Raw genomic sequence first — 25,404 nt, forward strand, 5'->3', positions numbered from 1 at the left:
ATTGACCATTTATCATAGCCTTTAAAAACACCGATTGCTGTCTGCTTAGCACCTCTCAGTATCAGGCCAACTGATCTGTCTGCTCTCTACAGACTACGAGAATGTTCTCCTTGGACCACTATTTGGTTACAGCTACCAGAAACTTCCAAAGGAGCTGGTCCTTCACAGTAGGTCCCCTGCTATTATCTGTAGCAATGATTCATGTGGCCACACCCATCCACACTGCTAATACATCCTAAACCCATCCTAACAAAGGGAGATTTTACTCTGCATGTTGACCATGAAGGCACTCTGCTGATGAGTGCAGTATGAGAACGTCTATAGAACAGAATAGGAGCAATCTAGCTTACAGCAGTCAAATGGTGGCAGACGTGAAAAGTGTCTCTCATCATAACACTGGGTTTATTGCTGTATGCTCTGCTAGTTTTATATCATCAAATGCAACTCTGGCTCAGTCCTACTTGAGCCCACCAAGCAGAGTTTTGGCTACTCTGTCTATCAACATTGCTTCTTTAAGCATTAACAAAGGAATCCCCTCCAACAATAATTTAGTTTCCTTGATTTTATACTCTTTCCTCAAAGGAGTCACATGTCTTAAAAGCATGCCCAGTAGGTGTGTGGCTACTAATTTTTACCTAATTAATACTTCAGAAGGAGACTGCAGAGTGGTGCCAACTGAACATTACCCCATATTCACTCCCTTATCAATCACTTTAGCCCCCTGCATGTCGTCGTTCAACAGGGTTGAGATGCCCTGGTCAGCCCATGCTCCACTCAAGATGTTCTACCTATTGTTTGCTTTCAAGGGGACATATTTTCTGACTCTAAGATCAGTCCTGATCATACATGCAGCATGGAGCCAATCAGTTTCACCTCTGGCATATGCCTGATGTGAAGAGAAGGATTCTGTGCCCAGAATCCTCTTTTGCAGTTCAGTCATGTCAAGCCACGTTCTCACCATTCATTCAGTATGGCCACACCAATTTGGCAACATCCCAACACAGATCATACAATAAGTGTCCGAAGAGTTGGGGCAGAGGTGTGGGGAGACTGAAGGTTTTGATTTGTAGTGTTTGGTTAGTATTTCCAATTACACAAACAAGACCGATGCTCAGAAATTCAAGTTCTCTACCCAATCAGGATACGGACCATATGCTGAGGCCACTGGGTAAGAGAGAAACTTACTGAAATCTCTTTAGGAGAAAAGGTGCCCAGCAGCTTGATAAGCCTTCTAAAAATGCACCGGGGTTGGGGAGTGCACTCATATGAACCACCTAAAAAAAAGAATTAACCTGCACAGAACTCTTTAAAAAAAGAACAGATCTTTGTTATGTATATACAAAGTGACAGATTGAAGATGTCAAACTTGCAATGCATCCTGTCAAACCTACTTTGAACTACTAGCACTGGATTGCATCTTCTGTGTCTTGTGTAATGTTTTACTACAATCAAACAGAGACAGTAAAATGCTCACATCAGCAGTAATATGGTTGTTTCTCTCTGCTCCCAGCACAGTCAACCTCTCCACTGAGGGACACAGCATTTGGTTTCTTCTCCCTGCTCTCCCAAGATGGGCCTGAACCAAAAAACTCAGTCCTGAATCCCCCTCAACTTGCAAGTGGGAGTTTGCATCTGAATTTTGCAGCTCAAGCCTCTCCTGATCAAGCACCAGAAACTGTTAACCAGTCTTATTTTGGGGGGGAGGGAATTGTTTTCTTTTACAGTGGATTTGCAGGAGATATTCCAGAAGACTGACGACGACAGCTAACGATGCAGCACCAAGCACTAAAAGCCCTCTGCGTAGGTCAACAGAAAGGATACTTTAAGGACCAAAAAAGGATAAGTTACAGCAAGGATAGAAAAGGAGTCAAGGAGTAAATTAAACACAGGGAATAGGCTCAACTGGTTAACATCTTCAAGGGCCGGGGTAGGGGGTTGAATTCAGAGAAAATTGTGCCCAGTCCAGAGAGGAAATGGAAAGGGAGCATGGTATCTCCCCTCCTTATTCCCATCCATACAGGGACAGAACATGACCACACATACCTTGTACTCAGCAAAAGGACTGGGCAGGGCTAGCAACCTCCTCTGTGATTCACAGGAAAGTTAACAGCAGTACATGCTCCTGTCTTTGTGAGGCTACCAGTGCTCACATTGTAGGGAGGGTAACACCACAGTCCCCACTACAGCACAACAGAATTCTTAGGAAATAGGAAGTGCAGTAGGTAGAATAGGGGGTTTCCCCATCTAATTAAATAACTCTGTTTAGGTTATGCACAGTCTTTGTGCAGGACAAGTGTTGAACACGGTCTCAAGATTCTTGCAGAACCCATTTACTCCAGCATGTGAGAAATGCTCCTTGAATTGAGACAGCTGTAGAGGATCCAGCAGTTACCACACGAAGAGTAAAACACTCTCTCCTCAGGACAGATGATAGAAAACGTCCACCGAGTCCAAAGGTTTTGTGCAGACAATTAACTTTGATATAGTTGGTGTAAATGATGTTTCCAGGACACTTGTCCTAATTATATAGCCGTATTTAAAAAAAAAAACTATGCTAAGGGAACATTAAGGTTGCAAAGTCAAGTACTGTAAAGTTGGAGCAACAAGGTGGGAGAGGCAATATCTAAGTTAGAAGCAAACAGGAGGGTTATAATGGGAAGCATTAGGCAAAGCAATAGTGTTAGAGTTGCCTATAATCATGGAGTGCATACACAGTTTGGATAAAGTTCAGTGCTACATATGTTCTGGGAGCAGAAAGCAGATTTTGAATGGCACACCCTGGCAAGGATGTTTGTCTGATTTTGTAAACCCAATTTCAATATAAATGTTATTTCAGTAGCTGCCACATATAGAACAACTAAGAATTCTGTGACTGGAAAAGAAAGTTGCAGCCATTCAAGAGCTTACTCCTGGAGTCAATGACTCCTGTTATTAACTATGCAACTGCGACTAAATATTATAGACCAGCTTGGGAAGAGTGAATCCTGGACATGAGAACACCATTGTAGGGGTCCTAAGAAAAATAATTGTTGTCTTAGTTTCTGTGATGCTTCTTTGCATTTGCCAGAATTAGCTAATGCTGGAAGGAGAGCCCAAATACCAGGAGGGAGGCTTTGCTGTGAGCCTTTGACATGGACAGTTTACAATTGGCTGCCTAGTGAGCTGCCTACTGAAAGAAGGAAGATAATGAAGAATAAGGAGCAGATTTAGGGAGTGATTTCATTCAAAGGCTGTAGTTATATTAACAAATGAGAAATGCAGCCTAGAGGAGTTACGAGTCTGAAACAGAAATGACTATTAATGAAAACTGCCCCTGTTCAGTCTCTTCACATTTTTATTTCCCTTTGTAGAGTTGACTTTGAAAATGCTGGAGGCTCATGTGGGGCTTGTGAGGTTTGTCAGACTTGTGATGAAAACAGAATAAAGTGCCTATGATGTGTGGAAGGCCTGTACCTCTAAAACAGTCAGTGTCTGCTTAATTGCTATCAGAGGAGGTGGCTACCTGCAAGCATTGCTCAGCCCACTGCTCTGATTCAAAAAGCTGCAGCATTATCATTTCTATTCTTGCATCTTTCCACTGGAGTTTAGTGTCCCATTGCAGATTCTCACAAGTGAGACATGTGAGGGGGGATCAGTATGGGCAAGGGAACATTTCTGCCAGTAAAACTCAAGCCTTTGAATTATTCAGACGCTCACACAAAAGGGGAACAAACAGGACTGAAGCCAATTCAGTCACAAATCTGAATGAATATTCAAGAAAAAAAAAGGGAGGCTTGCTTTTCTTGTCCAGCCCAAGGTAAGTTCTAGCATTTAACAAAAATTCTATTTTCATGATCCAAGGTTCTTCAGAACTAATACAAATGTCATTGGAAAAAAATACAATACAGTGGAGAATTTTTACTATTAAAATCCCTGTTTATTCAGTGACAATTTGTGGACAGTATTTGTATGACAAGAGTATTGCAGTAACAATTCTTCCATTGCGTAATTGCGATTATCTGAAGCACCAATGTTAATGGAATAGTTAGCTTACTTGATTAACAAGTTCTCTAAACCACCCCACAATAGAGCTGAGTGAACAATTGATTTTCTGCTTCAGTGGCCAAAACCATTGTGTTTTACTTTTGGGGGGTTCAGTTAAATATTGCTTAATTATGAAAGCCAAAAAAACCAAAATTAAACATTTTGAAAGGGTTGAACGAGTTGTTTTGACTTTGAACAGTTTTGGTTGAAGGAAAAAAAAAAAAAGAGTTCCAGTGAACAGTATCAGTATTGCAAGAGTTTGGTTACGCAACTGCATTTTTCAGAGGAAAAAACAAACATTTTCCTAAAAAACAAAAAACCCACAAGCTTCCCAGTGCTATCCCCAGAAACTGCACCATAACTGTAGCCATCCCTTCAAAACACAAAGCAAAAGCAAAACTATCCCCAACCTCAGCTTCTGACAGCCAGAGAAGAAAGAGCCCAAAGCTCCATGAAATAACAGTGACCTTGCTATGACAAGCCAGTAACCTGAGATGCTAGATTTGTTCGTTTTTTGTAATGGTGCCCATCAAGATAAAGATAGTAGTCAAGACTACAATAATTTTTCTTGGAGGCATAGTACAGGACACTAGGTGTGTTTGAATACCAGTACCTAGGTGGTCCATCAGTGGCCCAGGTCTTCGAGATAAGGGGTAAAAGTCATCTCGTATTTTGTTAGTTATCTCAACATCCAAAATGGTTCAACCTATTTACAATAAAATTCTGTGGTTAAAAAAAAAAGGCAGCAGCCAAGCTGGTATTCTTATGTGCCAGGTTTCAGGCAGAAGGGAAGAAGAGATCCCTGAAAACACAGTTTGTACTGGAAGTATTGCCATATGCTACTGTAATTACCTGAAATCAAGCAACAGGGAACAAACAAGCTTCAGGGTTGAGTTGAAAGTTCTCAGATAGCCTCAGGCATCTCTCATGATGACATTTACAGAAGACTGCCTGCCATATCCCAAAGGCACTCTTATTTTCCTTTTGATCTGGGAATTCTTCTGACACAAACTACATTCAGTGAAGTCTTCCTTGGTGAGGTGAAATGGCTTCTCAGACAGAATTGAAAGTATTTATTGCAGTTAATTGAACCCTACCCTCAGGGGCGGCTCTAGGATTTGCGCCGCCCCAAGCCACCGGAGCCGCGGGACCAGCGGACCCTCCGCAGGCACGCCTGCGGGAGGTCCACCAGAGCCGCCTGCTGCCCTCCTGCGGGACGCTGCCCCAAGCACACTTGGGTCTGGAGCCGGCCCTGCCTACCCTGCAAATGCTCACCATTATTAGCTGCAACCCTGGTGTGATGGCTCCCTATACTACAGCAGGCAAGTAGTTTATTATAAAGAGTGCCCAGGAAAATAGAATCTGGACAATATGTTATATTAATGATTAGCTCAAACTCACTTCCTTATGATTCGTTAAATCTCCTCTCCCTCTGCAAGTGACTAATGGTCCTTTAATAGTAATCTTAATAACCTAAGATGCTGTGGAACCTGGGGTAGAGAGTCTCAACACTACCAAGTACTAGAACTTCACTTTGATCTAGGTATGCAGAGCTCTTAAAGGGCCACTTAAGCCTTTCACTGCATCTCTGAGAAGCCAGTGGAGCACTTGGGGGTGGGGGGCATGCAGGGGCCTTGCACCCCATGTATGATAGTAAGGGATTCTGTCAGCACTTAATTAAGGAGCTGTTTAGGGTGGATTGGAGCCCCTTTAGTTCACAGACACATGGATCCAGAGGTCAAAAAACCTCAGACAGGACTATGGAGGGTTGTGGCCATTTTTCTAACTCAGAGGCTGGAATCAAAGCCAGATGTAGGGAGCTAGAGATGGATTCTCTACCAACTCAAGTTGCCAGCCAAAACCCAAATCATTCCTGGTGTCGTCATTTTGCACATAGCTAACTCTAGGGAAATTATTCACCCTCATGCAGAAAGCCAGTACCAGGGCTTACTTAACTGATAGGTCTTGTGCTGGTCCCCTACGCAGAGGTGGATTTCATTTTCAGTCACTGCATTCAACAAGTCATTGTATTGTAGTGACCACCTTTTGATGAATTTCATTTAAAAAGTTGTATTCTTATTCCTTTACTGCAGAGGTGGTCCAATTTCACTGATGTACCAGTGGAACCCAAGCAAGTTTCAAAACCCTGTCTGGCATGTAATCTACCTGGCAGTGTGCCCACCTGGTCTCTTGGCACCCAAGGCTTCCAAGCTCTGCAGCTCTCTGGCAGCCTCCCAGGTGGACTACCCCAGTGCTTCATTTCCTTTTAAGGAGAATTTCTAAGTTTGTTTTTTTGGCTGTTAAATTGGACTGAAACCAGAATTCACAGTACCTGTGTCCTCAAACAGAGTTAACTAAATTTAGAGCTCTGCAAAGCAAGCTATCCCTAATCATTTCATCAATGTCATACATTGTGCTCTTTGTTAAACAGCAAATTCTTACTGGTCAGATAAGTCAGTCATGCAATTCAGTGCAGCAAAATTTTAAAGCAACAAGCTAAAAATTGTTTTAAAAAAATCATTTGGGTGGTTTTTGACCACAATCTGTGAAGTCAGTTAACAGAATGGCAAAAAGTACTTTTCAAAGTATGCAGAAAATCATTATGTTCACTCAGTATTGATTTTTCCTAAAGTAAGACTATTGAATTAATTTGTGCATGATAGATCACATTGCTCTGAAAGCCACCTTTAGCACACATGTCCACCTGCTGGCAGCTTAGGAAACCCATGAGCAAGTGTGACAGAGGCCCATTAGCGGTTCACTATTCTGTGTCAGCAGCTCATTAGGCCTGACATGCTACACCTAACACACTGGTCATATTCTGTATCTAAAAAAAGGTGCCATATAAGTCACTGGAAAACTAATAACTCACTGATTATTAGTATTCTTGCATAATGTATGTACTGTGCATGTACAAAGTTATGGATGTGTGCTTGAATTATGTTTTTAAAAGGCATTTGGCAAGCAATGCCTAAGCACAGTCTCACAAGAAGGGCATGAGGTCATCCTGAATCTTGTAACAGGGTCAAGGAACTTCAAAAAGATAAAGGGGGGGGGGGAAACCCACAGTCATTTTGGTACCTTTCCCCTAGGAAAGGAAGGCAAACCAGCACCTTGTACACTTGTGGTAGGTCCTGACAGAGTCAGCCATGGATGGAAAGAAGACTGGTAAGAAATCTACCTTGAACAAAGACTCTTTTTAAGTTAAGTCTTCACCATTAGAAAGTGTGTTTTTACTTGTATTTACCATTTGTTTTCTCTCTTGTACTTGAACTCATTTTAAACCTCTGTTGGATTAAATAAGCTTGTTTTACTTTTACTCTAAACCAACCTAGTCCTGCATTTGATTTGCAGTGATTATTAACTCCAGTTAAAGCAATAAGCTGCTGGGCTTCAATGTTTGTAAAGGCACAATAAACATTATTGCTGAATGTTCCAGGAGAGGGCGGGACACTTTGGGGAAATTTGAGACTGGGAATGTGTTGAGGTCACCCTGCAAGTAGTAATCAAGGCTGGTGGAGATCAGGGTGGGGCTGTTGTGTTGTAGGCAGGCTGCTGAGATCAGAGTGCCAAACAAGGGCAGCACAGCACAGACTCAAGGAACTAAATGCTTGTCTGCTGGCTGTGAGCCACAGCAGCAGAGCATTTAAGGCACCCAAGGTTACAGGTTAGGTAGTGACAACCCTATACTGGTGTGGGTTCAACCCACAAGTGTCACAGCATAGTTTCAGCTAGTGCAGCTCATGATCAGTTTTAGCCAGGAGAAGGAAAGAGTTCTCTCACTTCATACAAGAGAAATTAGAATCCATATTTCCAAATTTGTATTAGTTGGCACAATTATAAAATCAATTATGTCAGCTTGATATTTAATCAAATGTTTGCTTTCCTGACTGACATGGAATGTAGATTGTGTGCTATAGATCAGTCTCAGTTGAAGCAAAGCATACCAATCAGCTCATTGGAATTGTGGAAAGAAGGGAAGAAAAAACCAACCACTATGGGTAAGCTAATAATTCACAGCCAATACACTCTCTAAATTCAACCCCTCTGCTCATGAAATATCTGCAAGTGCATCATCAGGTTCTCATCATATTTGATGCATAAGCATTTTGATTAACATTCACCAAACACTATATCAAATGAAGAGTGGTGTGGGAAGGGAGTAGGTGGGTAAAAGGTGTTGTTAGCCAGATTGTATATGGAAAAGGATAGACAGGAAGTGTGGCCTAACAGAGTGGGAGCTATATATATATATCTGCAAGAGGACTCAATCTTGAGGAAGCATAAACACTTTGTACAGTTCTGAGCTGTTAGTCATCTTCCTATGCAAATCTGGGCTTGCCATTTCTCTCTGTGAAAGCCTGATTTAAAGGATATATTTTAAGAACTGCATGTTACTATGAAAGATGTTGTGGGCAACACTGGAAATTCAGGTACCTCAATTGAGCAGATTCAACTAACCCCTTTTGGAAGTTTTTTTAAAGCCACTTCCAGCAAAGAAACAAGCAATAAACTATTGTTAAACACTTAAGAAATCATTTAGATTCAAACCACTACTCAACTCACACAAGACTTTAATCAAGACTCCACATGAATATCCTCTATTAAATATTTTGAATTACTCTAATTTTGGAGATCTTTTCCAAAGTCATACAAGCATCCAGCTCTGTTTCCCCATTCCATGGGCATAATTTTTGCTCTAGTACATTGGGTGACAATCAGGTATACAGCAAAGAGCGACTCCTAATAAGACTGATACTAGAGGTCTTCTGCTTCTCACTAAAAGGAGAGCATGAGGGGAAGTGACCCCAAATTCCTGTATTATTCTGTATCACCACAAAACTAAAAATTGCTAGTTCCATATTTACTATTTATTCCCATGTTTAGCTAGATTTCTTGGCAAGTGCACCGTCATGACCCTAGGTTTCCTACAACCCACTCAGTTACCTGCTGCCACCAAGCTTTTTGCTTGGAAGTTTCCCTTCAGGACACCCCTCCTTCTGCTCCCTTGTGACAGGGACCCTATCCCCAGGAGCAGGCAGTCCCCTGATAAGTATGGCTGGTGTTCTTTGAAGGATGCTGCTGAAATCCCTCATTCACTGCAGCTCCAAACTGAATTAACAAGCTTGTAATTCATTTTTCACAATTAGAACCTATGAATCAACTCTGGTTCTGATCCTCCGCAAGTGCCCTCAATCCTTTGAAGCTCTTCTAATAAGCCATGGAGCCCAACATTCCCTCAACCTGTCTCATGAACAGCCTCTTGGCAGCCTGGACCTCATCCTCTGAAGAAGTGACCTTTAATGGCAACTTCAGCCAGCCTAGACCAGATATCCTCCAGCTGGCCAGTCTCCACCCACCCACCCCTCCAGTTGTCCTGCTATCACTGCCAACTTTCAATTGAACATTCTGGGATTTCTCCTAGAAACCTAACTGACCCTTGCAGAGTCCTCAGGTTAAGCCACTCACATCTCAGACCTAAAACATAAATGCAACACATACATGACCATTCTCCACAGTGTCATAAGCACCACCACCACTCAAAATATATCATGAGTATGGTCTGAATGTCATCAAATCTGGGCTGTGGGGGACCAAATGGGAAGGAAGGAAGATACCGTGTCCCAACCTGTTTAAACCATAGGGCTGCCAGCTAGAGGGCTGTAACATTGCCTTAAACTGCTTCTCCATATGCAATCAGGACCACCACTGTTCTGGACATGATGATTCAAATCACCTAAAAAACTACTTCAAGCAGTTAGTAGCCAGAGCAGACTGAGATGCACAGGTGTGAAATGGGCCACACAGTAAATCTCTACTAATCTCTTTATTCACTTAAGTAGCCCTTTTCAGCCAAGGTTGAAAAAGTACTTCTCAAATGTGTTGTTGGATTTACACACCATTAGGCTCATTTTATAAGATGATGAAAGCAGCACAGACCCATAGACTTGCCCAAGGTCACACACCAACTCAATAGCAGAGCCAGGAAGAAAATCTCAAGTCTCTTGATTCACAGCTGGGTACCCTACCCACTGAACCATGCTACCTCCTTAACAGGCACACATTCTCCACTTGCTGGTTTTCTAATACTTTAAAAGTATCACCCTATGCAGAACACATTATAGTAATCCAGCCTAAAGATTGGAAAAGTACATATGATCATGGCAAAGCCCACCTCTGAAAGGAAAGGATGCAAACTTCTGAGCAAGCATAAAGGATATTAAAAACCCACACACCATGCTGCCTGACTATGCAAAAGCAGATAGAGAGCCATCAAACCCAAAGATTAGAGGCCATACCGACACACTCAGTGATGCTGCTTTCATCTTTGTTATTTCTTCTACTCCTGACCTCTATTCTTTCTCTATCTTAATTAGGCTATGTCAGTCGCCTAAATCTCATTCATTGGATTAGCCATTAGAAAAAGTTGGAAAAAGTTAAACTATTTATCTTTTCCCAGCACAGAAAAGAAAAGATAGAGTTATGATTGTTGGGTTTACATCGATTTCCTTTCATGTGCCTGTAGTCCACAGACAATTCCTGTTTGCTTTATTTTTAAGTTTGTCACCTAGCTCTCCATAATCATTGAACAAAAATGTGCACACAGTCCTTTGACACTTTTGTTCCAGTTTAAAATATTGCTGGGGTGAGAGGAATTATCAGAGTCTCAGTTCAGTACATTTGCACAAAGTTAATGGTACAGACAAGTAATTGTGCACAGCAGCAAATATGCAATGCAAGAAGAGAATTATTCATTTGTAGGCTTTTCTACAAAGCTCATTAGAGTGTCACATGCAGAAGTCATTTTGTCAATGTATCCAACACTCTGGAGTAGAATGCAAACACTGTTAGACAGTCAACTCCAGACCTGAAGAGCTCTGGTAAGCTCAAAAGCTTGTCTCTCACCAACAGAAGTTAGTCCCATAAAAAAACCCATCTATTTTACCTCACCCATCTTGCCTCTAACATCCTGGGACCAACACAGCTACAACACTGCATACAGTCCACTCCGTTGTATCTCAGGAGAGGAAATAAAGAAGAACATCTAGCAAACAGAAAAATTTACATAAGCAGAGTAATTATACAAATTGTAATTTGGCCTGGACACCAGGCCAAATGCTCCATCCTTTCAAAACAAAAATAAAATGCCATGAGATCATTACTGAACACTAGCAGTCAGGATCTCAGTCTTGCATCCGATGAAGTGGGTAGTCACCCATGAAAGCTCATGCTCCAATATGTCTGTTAGTCTATAAGGTGCCACAGGACTCTTTGCTGCTTTTACAGATCTCAGTCTTGACATCTGAGGTAGGAGAAAGAGTGGTGGCAAGGCAGGAAATTAGTGTACTGCAGCTTCATATGGCTCCTGGCTTGTGGTTCTTGATCTTAAGCCAGAAATAGCATTCATATATAGAGGTGCTGTGACATCTCTACTTTAAGAATGGATCAGTAGTGAACACTATTGGGGAAGTAGTTAATAGCAGATAAGAAAATAAGAGCTAGAGGGATCCAAAGGAAAGTATTCAGAAGGTCTGTCACTTGTACACACTTTCCCCCAGAATGCAATAGTTCCTATCCTAGGTTGCTCAGGGTCAGAGCCAAGAAACTGCTATAGCATAGACCATAACCTGGAAGCAGGATTTCTGCTGGGTAAGGAGACCCTGAATGCCATCCCAGGACTTTTCTTCATGACAATCCATTTACCTGCAAGTCCTGTGATGGGACCTCTGAATCCAGCAGTGGGCCTTCCAAGGCACTGCCTCAGATGCACCAGGCACTGTTCCTGCTATAATAAGCGCTTCTTCTTACATCAAAAGCCAAGCTAGGCTCAGTTATATTATCAGCCAATCCTACTTTATTTTAAAACAGCCAAAAGCTTTAAAAAAAAAAGTGTTTAGAAACCTATGTAGCAAATGGTCAAACAAGTTCTTTAAGTGTGCATTCTGCAAGAGATCCTATTTCATTATGCTGAAAAGGAATAGACAAGTGCATTAATTGACAAAGGGGATTGAAGAGACTCATCCTGGAGCATTGCCTTAAATGCTTATTGTGGCAAAGTTCCTCCTCTCCTCTAGTAGGTCCTGCGCTTATTGGCGGATTTCCTCCCCTCAGTAGTCTTCCCCTTGGATGAAACCCACCATCTGGATCAACTCCTCCTATGTCTGATTAGGAGTAGCGAGGCTTGGGGGGGGAACCCGGGCCTGCCCTCTACTCTGGGTTCCAGCCCAGGGCCCTGTGAATTGCAGCAGTCTCTATAGTGCTACTTGTAACTGCTGCTTGACTGCTACAGCTCCGTGGGCTACTTCCCCATAGCCTCCTTCAAACACCTTCTTTATCCTCACCATAGGATCCTCCTGGTGTCTGATACTGCTTGATTGTATGGTGTTTCCTCAATCCTCCAGTAGTACACCCTCTCAATTCTTAGTTCCTTGTGTCTCTAGCTCCCAACTCCTCATACGCACTTCCTTCCTCTGGCTCCTCCTCCCTTGACTGGGGTGAGCTCCTTTTTATACCAGGTGCCCTGATTGGCTGCAGGTGCTCCAATCAATGTAGCTCTCTCCAGTGCCTTCTAGAAAGTTCTTAATTGGCCCCAGGTGCCTTGATTACCCTGGAGCAACTGCCATTTTGGTTCCCATGGTACTAGGGATTTGCTTAGCCTGGGGCTAACATACCTGTTCCTCATACTTTCCTGTAGCCATCCGGCCTTGCTCCATCACATAATCTAAACAATGGTCCTATAATGGTATTTTACTTTAACATTGTTTCAGTTCAGTGTCCAACATGAATACCCACCTTAAGTGCTTGGCTCCTTATCAATCACCTCTTGGTCAGAGACCAAGGTGTCTCTCCTTTCTGAGTGGGGTCTTTACAGGCTGCATAGTTACCCTGGCTACACTGTGCTATTCCCACCAAGCCAGATTTCCTCTCTCAAGGTGAAGTGTGATTGCCAGCAGTTATAAGTTACCATACAGCTCTAAGCAAGCACATTTATTCTTATGGTGAAAGCATGAGGGAAAAAGACACATTTAAAGAACCTACATGTTTGCTAATAAGTGTGGATGTTGGGAAAAGAGCAGACATCTTAGTCTTCCAGGAAGAAGAAGAGTCAGGATAACTAACAGCTAATAACACGAGACTGCCAAGCAGGGCCTGGGCGAGTGGAAGAGAACTGTAAGAGATGCTGTTTTTGACCTTGTGTTAGGTAATAGAAAAGAATGCAGACTGTAGCAGAAATTGCTGAGAAAAGATAGATATCAGAAAGGAACAAATGTATAAACAAACTGCAGTTGTTGATCATTACTGTACATCACAAAAGGTATAAATGCTTGTCTTAATTGTTTATCTAACAGTGACCTGCCTCCAGAGGGGAACCCCTGCCCGTGAGTAATCTCCCCTTGCAAATGTTAAAGAAAATAAAGCTGCCTGTGGCCTGTTGCAGCCAACCTCAGAGTGAGAGCTTGTTTTTTTCCCACAATTTGGTGCCGTGACTCAGACGGCAAGCGCCTGGCTGAGACAGCAACAAACTACTATGGACTGTTCCCCTGCAAACCTCCATGGTGTCACAATAGAGATAAGAGACATTTTGAAATCTCTGTTGCGGTGTCGCAAGAGGACTGCCCATGGAGCTGTCTGTCCCATTCGTCTCATGCCATGTGAACTTGGCTTATGCAACAAGATCAGATGCAGAACAGTGTTGAGGAATTGGTTGCCCCATGTAAGGTTAGTTGTATGCATACGTGGAGGCTGGGAAATGTGTTGTTGCCCCAGGGTAAGCCAATGTGTGGCTTAGGTCAGGCCTATGTGAGTTGAGGGGTTGTGGTGCATCCTTTTTTTTAAAACCTGAAGACATCTAGATATGGGGAAATGAGAGCGTGTATGTGAATGTGTGTTTGAATGAATAAAGGCTGGGTAGGAGCCACTGACCAAGTCTAAGACTTGTCTGTTACAGCTCCATTTTGTTTCTTAAAGCTGTCCCCTTACTCCATTTTGTTCTTGTTCTCCTCTGTGGCCGCCCCTCCCTGGCTGTTAAATTGTTTACCAGGGCCACTGCCCTTCTCAAAGGGAGGGCCCCTTAAGTCGTTTACCAAGAGCCATTGCCCTTCTCAAAGGGATGGCCACTTATGCTAAGTGGGACCACTGCCCTGTTCAAAGGGTTAGTCCTGTTATCACCTTGTTAAAACCTGGGCTTGGTGTAGGGTAGGCTCTGTCCAGAGCTGCAAGACCATTTGTGTTTTTAAGATCCTGGGCATGAGTCATACCTCTGGGCTCAGGATTAGTCCAAACATGTCTTGGTGGCTGCCTGCAGTTTTTTTCTCTGCCTTCTCTCCTACCTGTAAGAGGGGGAGCCAATCAGAGTTACTGGCAGGAAGCTGCCAGGGTTTGCCTTTATAAACAGACATTTTTTGAACAGACTTCAGAAAGGTTCTTGCATTGCTTCCTGGTCTGATCAGCCAGGGGTTCTGGGGGTCCTTTCTCTGCTCTCATTTTATTTTTGAGCGTACCCCTGTTTTTGAACCCCCTCCCACGAAGAACGAATTGCTGCCTGAGAGATCTCCTGATTATCAAGACTGTACCAAGCCTTCTGATGTTCTTGCTGCTTCTGCCTCTGTTGCTGCCTTGGGGGATGGTAAGAATCCCTCTGAAACTTTCTGTACTTTTATTTTATTTTAGCTGCTGGCTCTGTCTCCCCAGCACACAGACTCAAGCTAAACCTTGGTCTGTGTTTTAAAACCTCTCTCTTAAACCGCGTGGCACTCTGCCACTGAAAATAAGTTTGTGCTGCTGCTAAGTTCTGCTCCTGTGGGCTTTGCCTTGGACTGTTTTCAGCTCTATCCACTGCTGCAGTCACCCCCCCCCCCCCTTTGGAGCTGTGTCCTGGACACACACCACTTAGCCCTCTGGAACTATCCTTAGCATAAGGTGCACCCATTAAGTTAAGTTTAGCATTGTACTTTGTAAGTTAGGCTTAGAGAATTGTTGCATTGTGTTTTAATTTGTGTAGTCTTGGTTAAGTTAGCTCATAGATAAGATTTTGCTGTGTTCTGTATAATTGTAATTGTCTGTCTTCCCACTGCAAACACCCCCCCCCCCCAGCTTCTCTGTGTCTTTCTACCTTGTTACACTCTCTCTGCTGCTTAAGCTTGCAACCTGTTTGCTCTGTCTCACTAAGTTTAAATCTCAGCATTCATTCTAATCCCATTGGTTACTTTCTTCCTTTCTGGTACCCCTCACATTCTACATTTACACCACTGTGACAAATAAACAATTCCAGGTAAAAATGTAACACATTTTATCCATAACTGTTAGTTGGTTATATGCTGCTGTGACACACCTTTTTACATAGAAATCGCTAGCTACCTGTTACATTCATACCTCAGTGTTAACTGATTATCTACTGTATTGTATCCTACTGTGTTGTACCCCACTATTGAAACCCCCTTACTGTTTACCAGAAAAGAAACCCCTGCCCAATTGTCTACCTTAACAACCCATACCCCTCACTATTGAATTTTCCCTGTTTTTTGTATTTTCTTAATAAAGTTTATTTTGCACCCCACCCGTGTGGTAATTGATCCCCAAGATCCCATATACCTGCTGGCAGGGACAAGACTAAGCTGACTTCAGCTGCACCAGGACTACCCCATGTGGGAGTTCTGAAAGTGGGGGAGGAGGGTGTCAGCCAAATCTTGTGACCCAGCAGATCGGAATTTTTCCTTATTTATAAGCCACTGACCCCAGGAAAGAGTCCACTGGGAAGTGAGAGAGTGAGAACTTGTTTTCCCTCCCACAGAGGCATGATCTTTGGTAAGCTTAACTCTAATAAGGACATCTGGTAGATATCAGTCCTTCAAGCCCCATCCTCCCTCCCACCCCACCCCAAGGTTTTTCTGAGGTTACAAACTCTTAACATCCTCAGCTCAGAACAAAGACTCCTGTGAATAAGTGAAATCCAGCCAACACTTCCCAGGAAGGATTGGGGCCCCACTTGGATTGAGAGTCCTGGCCATTTGCTAGATCAGAAGGAGCCCAGAGTCAGTTTAAACTCAGGCTATTTACCCAAGAGTCCTTTGTGTCTGTTGGTCTCTGGGGAATCCAGACTGAATCAGTATATACAAGCCTTTCCAGGTGGTGGTACCCCTCCAGAGGTGTTGCAGCCTGAGTGATTTTGCCCAGTCACCCCTTTGATAGGGCATGTGGAGGTCCAGGTGGCCAAATGGTTAGCACATCTGACCTCCAGCACCTTATCTGTGTGCCAGGGGAAGTAGATGCCTGGTTTCTAACTTAAGCCTGAAGTGGTTTGGCCTCCAACCACATCTGGGCCTTTGCCCTTAAGTATGCATGGTAGGGGGACCCAGGCCCTCCCTCTCCACTTAGTCCAGCCCAGGGCCCTGTAGGAAGTAAGACTGGCAAGTCCTCCCTGCAGAGAGTTGAAGTCTGCTGCCCTGTGCTACTTCCTACCTATGTGCTCCTTCAGTTGAGGGTGTGGCCTCCTATTGTCCAAGCAGTCAATAGCTTAACAAAAATGACCAAAATGCAGGGCTGACAGGATCTCCTGTTTCTCAAAGGGGACAGTAACTGGAGAAATTCTGCAAACATGCGATAACTGTAGGGCTTCCCTCTCAACCTTCTGTCTGGCTTCCTGCAGCCTGACCCCCATCCCTTGCCTGCAGTTCTGAGCTCATTTTAACCCATTCCTCCAGCTGGAATGGGAGTGACAGGACTGGAGGGGTGGCACTAATCAGGCCCTGTATTGCCTTCTAACCCCTTTGGGCCTCATGTGGTCTTTTTATACTTCATTCCAGAAACAAAGAGTGGGGGGGATTGTAGGGGGAGGGGTCACACACCCACATGGATTTTACATACAATCCCTGGCCCACAATGATGCTTAAATTTAATACAGCAAGATCTCCCAGAGATATTTGAAGAAATTGCCATATCTGTCAAGTATATTTCTACTTGAAGTTTCATACTAGAATTTAGTATTCTGGTTGTGAAGCAGATCCTAAAAGATGCTTAAAAAGACACCATCCATGTGTTTAATACAGAAAACAAGCTACTGCTTCTAACAACTTTTCAGAACCTTAAAAGCAAACTGCTCCTCTGTCTCATATGCTTCAACACTAAATCAATTTCTCAAAAGTTGGGAATTTTTTGATGAAAGATTTGCAAGCCTCCCTTCCATTTTAAGCACCCATAGAGCCGGTTTTGAAAAGTTGAAATAGAAAACCAGGGGAAACCTTTCAATTTTTTCAGTTCCCTGCCCATGTCACAAAGTTGTTGGTCCCTTTAAGGACAGCTGAGACCTGGGCTACCTGTCAGGAGCTAATTTAAAGAGATGAAGCTCAGCAAGTCAGTTAATTTACTAATGAGCACCTGGGCCTCATAAGAGGGTTTGGTTGTAGGAAGGTGCTCAGACAATGAAACTCTGAAGGGAGAGTTCCAGAGATTACAGGCCAGGGAGTCTAGGAGTGGGGAAAACAGGCCCCAAGGAGAAAGGTTATGCAACCCCCTAAAGCCAAGAGGAAAGAAACTTGATTTCAGATTTATTTGGATTCAAAGTAGAACCCTTTCAGCCTCCTTTTGCCCTGTGTGGAATCTTTAAGCTGCTCCCCTCCCCACCAAAAAAACCAGAGAAGGGAAATGCTGGCAGGGTTGTGTCAGCCACAAGGGGTAGTGCTTGAGGGCATATTCCCTCTCACACTGTTTTTCCCCCAGTCAGCTCAAGCACACTAGTTTATTGTTCCAGAGTTGCTTAGCTGCCCCCCCCCACACACACACAGTGGCCTGATGTTTAACTATGATCACAAAGTGTTAGTCAAATTATGATTGTACCAATCTCAGCAGTAGCCTTCTAACAACTTATTGCATAAACAATACCCATATGACTCCTATTAGGATTGTCTCAGGCCTCAAGTCATTGGCCTAACAGGTATGTTACAAGATCTAAACTACTCTGAAGTGATCAATGAACACCTTCATGTTCTATATTTCAGTCAGCTTCAAAATGTCAATCTGAAACAGAAAGTTTGATTGCTCTAACAGCAGTTAATATACAAGTAGGTTGCAATTAAGCAGATATATTGCTTGCTTTATTTTGTATTATAATCTTCCCTTTCATCTCATCTTCCTCAAGCCACCTTTCTGACATCAGCTAAAAATCTCTCAGGTCTTCCTAATGTGGACTGTTAAATCCAGTCATACATACCAATTTGATAACTAATGTCTATTTCATTTTAATCTCTCCTCCTTTTGAGCTGATGAGCTGAAGTCTTGCAGTTTCTTTAGTGAGTGTTCCTTTCCCTTGTCTTATGCATTTAAGACTAATTAGGACAAGCAGGGAAAGCCCACACTGTCTCTCACTAGCAGCTTTTGTATAATTGTGATAGCAAGCTTTATCATTTATAATTTCTCTAGAGGTTAGACAAAAGAAATTCAGTCAAGTACAGCAATCTCACTCTGCTCCCCACAGAGCAAAAAAAGTTTAGATGAGTGTTCCCCCTCCCTTCCCCCCATCTTTCACTAGTACTGGTAGCTCTCAAATCATGCTATGACAGTAAAAGGCATGCAAATTCAATAGCTGTGTGTCATGGTGTGATGCAGCACTCTGTCCACCAGTAGAGGTAGGGCACAGTGCAGGTTATTTGGGGATGAGGGCTGGAACACAATACCCACTGCTTACCTCAAACTCACGCTGAGCTGTTGGTTAAAATTCAAGCTAAAAGCCTTTTTTTAGGACTTCAAAACTTGAAATTCTAAAAAGGAAAAAAGTTCTAAATGAAAGGCCCTGGGATCCTTTGCTGCATGGAAGGGAACAAAGGAATGGAGAATAGCTACCAACCAAATGGGTCAGAAGGGGGAGCTGGCAGGGAGGAGAGGAAGCAATACCTCTAGGGGGCATGCTCCTTTGAAAATTAAGAAATTGCTGATGGAAAACTCAGCACAAACTAATCCTGCTCACAGAATCAACTTTTATTCTGAAGCTTCAAACACCCCCCTCCCCAACAGAAGGAGTGTGCATACAGAGCAGGGGGAACAGCAGCAGCATGACTAGTAGTGTAGCAGTGCTCCCAGCATGGGGACTTGGGGCCAGAGATTCAGATGGAGAAGCTGGCATGCTCTGCAGCTGACTTGAGAACTAGAGACTAGGACTGCGTTCACAGGATAACCTTGGACTCCCCCACCAAAGGCATGTACAGAATAATTCTGTGGCCAGCCGGACTCCATGGACCTGAATCTCCAATGCCTTGCACAGTCATTTATTTGTGCAAAGAGGGTATAAAGTGTATCAATTCTCTCTTGGAAGCATTTTCCACCTGCTCTGCCCATATAAATGGGTGCCCAAGATGCCAAGCAGTGGAGAATCAGGCCCACAGAGTCACACACAGCAATTTTTCCATAATGGTATGAGACAGCTTGTATTCGCTCTGTCCATGAAGTATTTTAGGGGGGAAGGGGGGGGGGGGGAAAGGTGGGCTGGATATATAAAGGGCTTTGGTTTCCAGGGCCCAATCAATCTGATGTTTTTCAGAAGGGCAAAACTTACATATATTTTAAACTGATGGCATATTCTGTATATATTTATTTGGATTTTTGCAAATGAAACCACTTGCCTATCCAGGGCTATAAGTGCCTGTATCTCATATTGAAAATACATAGCACTCATTCTAACAAAATGAAACTCAAAGCCTTAGAATAGCTTTTGTGGTGGTTCTTTTAAGTCCCAAAATCCAACCCTCAGAACACTGATCTTTACCCTCAGTGCATCCCTCCTTTTCCTCAGGAAGAGATGAGCTTTGTCATTTGAACTTCAGAGCACAAGATTTGAGATTATTTTGGACTAAAGGAGGGGAAGAATTCCTGAGTTCAGGTGCCATAATTGCAAACTCCTTCCAGTAACTCCCTCCTATATCAAAGGGGTTTCAGGCTACAGCACCTCAGCTGACTGCTTTTGTAATGGATCATGAAAGGAGACAGGGCCCACACCATGAGGCTTTAGAAGTCAATCAGCACTCAGTTTTGTTTTGGTGTCTAGCTCTGTGGTGCTTAGAGAGATCAGGATAACACTATTACAGACACTCACTAAACAATCCAGCAAAATGGTATAAGAGGGTACAAAGTAGACTTAAAAAAATTTGCTTTCCAAAGCCACAGATATGGTAGATTTTTTTTCCCCTTTAAATACTGCAGCACATTACTGAACTGTCATTCAAATCTGAAGACCTTTGGGTGCTTTACAGAGTTATTTCTGAGTCTCCAGCTTGACCAGAATCACTAGATTGATTCCTCCTAAAGCAGTGAAATTGTCATTTACCATTCAACGGTATTTGCCCAGAACTCAGATTAGCCTGGCTGTTTCTATTCCATTACTGTGTCAAAAGCAAGATCCTTTACCATCTCAAGAGCATTCTAGTTATGCCATATTCTTTGGCAAGAAATTGGACCAATTCTGAAAGAAAACATACTATACAAGGAGACATCACAGCACCAAATCTTGCAGCACAATTTGTGCTCTCCATATGTTGAGGTCAGTGGGATTTGCCCACCTATCGACAGGCAGAATTTGCCCCTCCACCTTTACTCTGGAAAAGCTATTAAAAGGTTATTTTTAGGTAAAAACTTCAGGATTTAAGGTTATCAAATTAAATACCAACAGTACACTTCCAAAGTAGATTTTAGTCTCCCTGTATCACATTAGGTTGTGCCACAATGTAACATTGTGTTTTGCTCTGTAATGGGATTTGGGTATGGCCAATGCATTTGGAATTGTGTCTTCTCAGTGCTGCGTACAGTTTCAACTCAAGTTACTTGCAAATGTTTTCCCAATATTTAAACCATGTTCTTTGGAAAATACTTCTGATGAAAAAAAGTTTCCAGTCAGATGAATACAATAATTCAGGACTTAGCTTGTCCTACTATCTTATGGGATAATGTTAGTAATGGAACATTTCTAATAAAGCTGTTTAACATGTTAAGTTGATTTAATTGTCACTATCTTGTAGTGATTACCTGCCTAAAAGGATGCCCTCTAGGAACATAGAGTTAAAAAGGCAAATAGCATTGAACTTGGATGCTGCTGTTCAAAGTGTAGCTGAGTAGATTTCACATGCTCTAGAGTGTCTCCCCTAAAGACTGCATCACTTGTACTTCTGGTTTCTACAGACTCCAGCATCTGTACTTTCTCCACTATCCTGCAGTGGATGCACTAGCATAAAGAGTTTTCATTATCTTTCAGACTGCATTGCAATGAGGGCACGGTTATGTACATCGCTTTGATTTATACCTCACTGCACTCACACACTAAGGGAACTTTACTGGCATACAGAAATACATCTTGTCTGAATTTTACAGAATGATGAGCTGAAACTTCCCTTCAGCTTTTAAATGTTATGGGGATAAAGGCAAAAAACATACTGATGAAGAGTGACCAGTAAATGACTCAGGGGAAGAACAGGATGAGAAGGTTTCTAATTAGCTCCCCCAAATCTAAAAATGAGAGCTGTGTGGGTTCCTGGGTGAGAAAGGGCAGGATTTGTCAGGGGTGCAAATCTGCTCTATTCCCAGATGTCTCCTGATCTTGTAGGTGGAGTGGCCACATCTTCTGAAGGAGCTCTGCTTCCAAAGTCAGGGGCGAGCCAGGGCTTAATTTGTGCTAAGGCTGACCCCTAGCACCTCCAGGCTTGCCATGTTTTTATTTCCATAACTGACATCCCCAGAACATCTTTCATTACAACTTAAGCACTGATGCGATCCCAAGAAAGTAGTGCACAGTACTGTGATCTATGGAATTGCTTTGATGTGGGGGCATCTATTCATTTGGAGGGCTATACCCACCTTTTCTTCTAGTGTCTCACAAATACCCCTCTTCCTCAGCTGGTGTGATGATGCATTGAAAACTCCATGAGTCTGAACCTGGAGTTCCTCATGTCATGTTCCCCCATTCCAGATAGGTCTGTTCTATTCAGAAAGCCAGTGCTCTTGCTGAAGCAATCATGAAAATTAAAGAATTAAAACAGGAAAGGCAACATGAAAAAAGTTCAAAGCTCTAATTTAACTCCACTGTTCCATGTTTATGCCTTAAAGTATGATCTGACTGTTTATGTCAAATACAATATAAAACTACACAGGGGCGTTTCTTCTTCTGATTTCTGTAATTGCTGGTCACCATTAAATCTATTAAAGTCAATGGCAGCTGCTCAGCATCTTTCAAGATCAGTCTATCTATCTATCTATATATATATATATATATATATATATATATATATATATATATATATATATATATATATATATATATATATATATATATATACACACACACACATACACACACACTTTTATTTAGTTGTTTAAATATGAATTTAAGACCCTAACTTTAGCAGCATTGGGGCTCCAGTGGTGCAGTTGGTTAGCACATAGTACTTATAGGGCAGTGCTGTGAGGAAACATCCTGAAGTAGAGAGTTCATGCCTCACCTGGAGCACTGGTTTATGGGCAGGGATGGTGTCCCTAGCCTCTGTTTGCCAGAAGCTGGGAAAGGGCAACAGGGGATGGATCCCTTGATTACCTGTTTTGTTCATGCCCTCTTGGGCACCTGGCATTGGCCACTGTTGGAAGACAGGATACTGGGCTAGATTGACCTTTGGTCTGACCCAACATGGCCATTCTTATATTCTTAGCCCAGATTTGTAAACTTTGACCCCAATCTACAACATGCCATCTTCCCAAAACAATCCAGTAATACCTTTTAACATCTAGAAGTCTGATAAAACTGAAGTTTGCTTCAAAAGGTAAAAATACTAAAGCCAGTACAATGCACATCTTACTGTAGGCACATGACTTGAGTAGCTAGGAAGACTGTTTTGGCTCTCACTTTACACTGGTTGAACTCCACTGACATGTTTAGTTACTCTTCATTTACACTGGTGAGTGAAAAGAGAATCAGGTCCATGATGCATCTGTACATGGCATGCAATTTCCCATTTCTTCCCCCCCCCCCCCATCATACACACACTAAAGACTGTTGCCAGTGGGCAGAGCACAGAGCAGTTTTGTACCATGGATTTTCATTTACTGCCTAGTTTTCAAGCTGCATTGAATGACTTGCCAATGTCTGAGTGAGCCTGTATTCCCAGGTTATGGAATAAAACTAAACTTTACTAGGCCAAACATTCTCCTATGTTTATAACTAGGGTCATCTCCCTGTTACAAAATTGGAAAAGGGACACCATGATTGATCACCACAGCCATCAGATCATCACTGAAGTTAGGAGAATTGATAAGACTATAGCATTTTCTTAACAGTAAACTAGTTTTCATTGTGCAAGCATTATAATTAGTTTCTGACAAAGGAATCATTGAAGACTCATTAAACTTGCTCCAGGATTTGTTTTTAATCCTGAAACAAAAGAAGTTTAACTGCAGAAATGTCAGGTAACCATCAAGCTATATTTAATCACCTCATGCTTCACATATGAGAAAATATCCCCTGAATAAACAGATGGTGTTGCTATGGGATCTCACTATCACCATTAGGAGCTGCAAAAGCATGTGTTTAACTCTGAAAATGAAAGAGCTGAAAGGCAGGACTCAAGACTCAGAATGGCAATTGGAGACCAATGGGATGCTAACATGTTTATTAATGAAATCTTTAAACAAATGTAGAGTTATCGATTCCATAATATTACATCGCCAGTAGGGTTGACTGACTAGCAGAAGAAAATTAAGGCTGGGATTTTGGCATCTAAAACCTGCTAATTTCAATGAGATGTGGGTGCCTACCTCTTTTGGGCACCTCTGAAATCCCCACCCTAACTGAATATATTATTTGAAGTAATGGACCAACATTCAGCCACCTATACAGCTGGGAGTCTACCAAAAATTCCACAAACACACACCAGAGACATTATGCAGATAATTCATTTACCAGATACTATTTAACATCTTCACTAGTTCATTTGTGAGAAGAGAGCTAGAAAATGCAAGAGTACTGGTAATGAAATTCACCACAAAGCAAGAAAATAGGAGCATTACAAACAGAGCTGTGCTAAACCCCTTCATGTTTATTAGGAAAGTTCAACTTCTAACATGAAGTCAGTTGCTAGTAAGTAGTGGAAACAAGTTAAGAGTCTCTACTAAAAGATTAACAGATGTATTGGAGCATAAGCTTTCTTGGGTGAATACCTACTTTGTCAGATGCATGTGTACACATGTGCATGTCAGACACATGTCTGACAAAGTAGGTATTCATCCACAAAAGCTTATGCTCCAATACATCTGTTACTCTATAAGGTGCCACAGGACTCTGTTGCATTTTACAGATCCACACTAACACAGCTACCCCTCTGATACTCTACTAAAAGAACAAACAATAGCTATTAGAAATTCTCAAAAGGAAGAGAGAATTCAGGCTGCATAAAAACCTCAAACAAGCAATGCTTCAAAGTGCAAACTACCACCAGAAGGGGATCAAGAAGCAATCATTGACTACTGTATGTATGCATGCATTGCAAGTCCCTGAATTGCATTAGTCATCATGCTCTTGTCCAACCACCACCACACTGGTTAGGCTATTACGGATAGCCTTTATTTTAAGATTTACTGAAGTGATCTGATCAGTTAGATTTCTCTTTCGTATCTGTGACACACACAGGAAAGAATAAAATCTAACTGACCCTTATAATAAAGGGGGTCTATAAAGCTGCATTTGCTATCTGGGGAAAGTGTGACAGGTTAATCCGCTCACCGCTAGATGGTGCTGCCTCCTAGCAGTTCTGGGGATTAGCTCAGTGAGGCAGATGCCCCTTGCAGCAGTTATGCCCCATCAGTTTCACCTCTGTAGCCCTTCTCTCACCCTCAGGAGCTGCAGCTGGCCTCTTCATGACTCAGCCCTCCGGCTCAGTCACTATAGTGGTTCCCCTTCAGGTGGGAGGGTGAGTATCAAAGTTCCTGCTCTTCAGCAGTCTCAGACAGTCTTCTGCTTCATGGTGCCATTCCTGCAGTGACTGGTGGGGAAACCTAGGCTCACCATCTACTACTGATTCCAGCTCAGGGACCCTCTATACAGCAGCTAAGGTCTGTTCTCTGCACCTTGCTGCTTTTCTCTGAGACACTTCCATACCTCCTAGCCCTCTCTACTCCTCGGGGCTTGCCAGTCCCTTCACTCCCCCCTCCCAGGGGGAAACTTTTAGCAACTCAGCTTTACAACCCCACAATGACTGTAGAGTCCTTCCCCACAGCCCCCTCTGCTTCTAATTTCCTGTCTTTTGTAGAAGCCCCACCTGTCTCTTACAGGTGAGCTTCTCTTTAATTAGCTGCCTCCAGCCTATTTGCTCCCCTATTTGCAGCCTAATTAGCTGATTGGGCCCACCTGGCCTAATTCAG

At 42.7% G+C, this 25,404-nt stretch overlaps 1 protein-coding gene across 11 annotated transcripts in view; it reads right to left on the reverse strand.

Moving 5' to 3' along the window:
- OTUD7A (OTU deubiquitinase 7A) overlaps positions 1-25,243 on the reverse strand; it is a 310,046-nt gene extending 284,803 nt beyond the window's left edge. For 4 of the 11 annotated variants that reach the window (XM_039492110.1, XM_039492109.1, XM_039492105.1 and 1 more), the window contains exon 1: positions 12,366-12,413. The gene's annotated coding sequence lies outside the window, so the exon portion shown is untranslated. Of the gene's footprint in view, positions 1-11,727; positions 11,772-12,365; positions 12,427-24,766 lie in introns of those variants that run through there. The other 7 variants (XM_039492112.1, XM_039492107.1, XM_039492104.1 and 4 more) reach the window with 4 other exon arrangements.
- Positions 25,244-25,404: the final 161 nt, after the last annotated feature.

This window comes from Mauremys reevesii, linkage group 10 (assembly GCF_016161935.1).
Source record: "Mauremys reevesii isolate NIE-2019 linkage group 10, ASM1616193v1, whole genome shotgun sequence".
NCBI classification, from domain to species: Eukaryota; Metazoa; Chordata; order Testudines; family Geoemydidae; genus Mauremys; species Mauremys reevesii.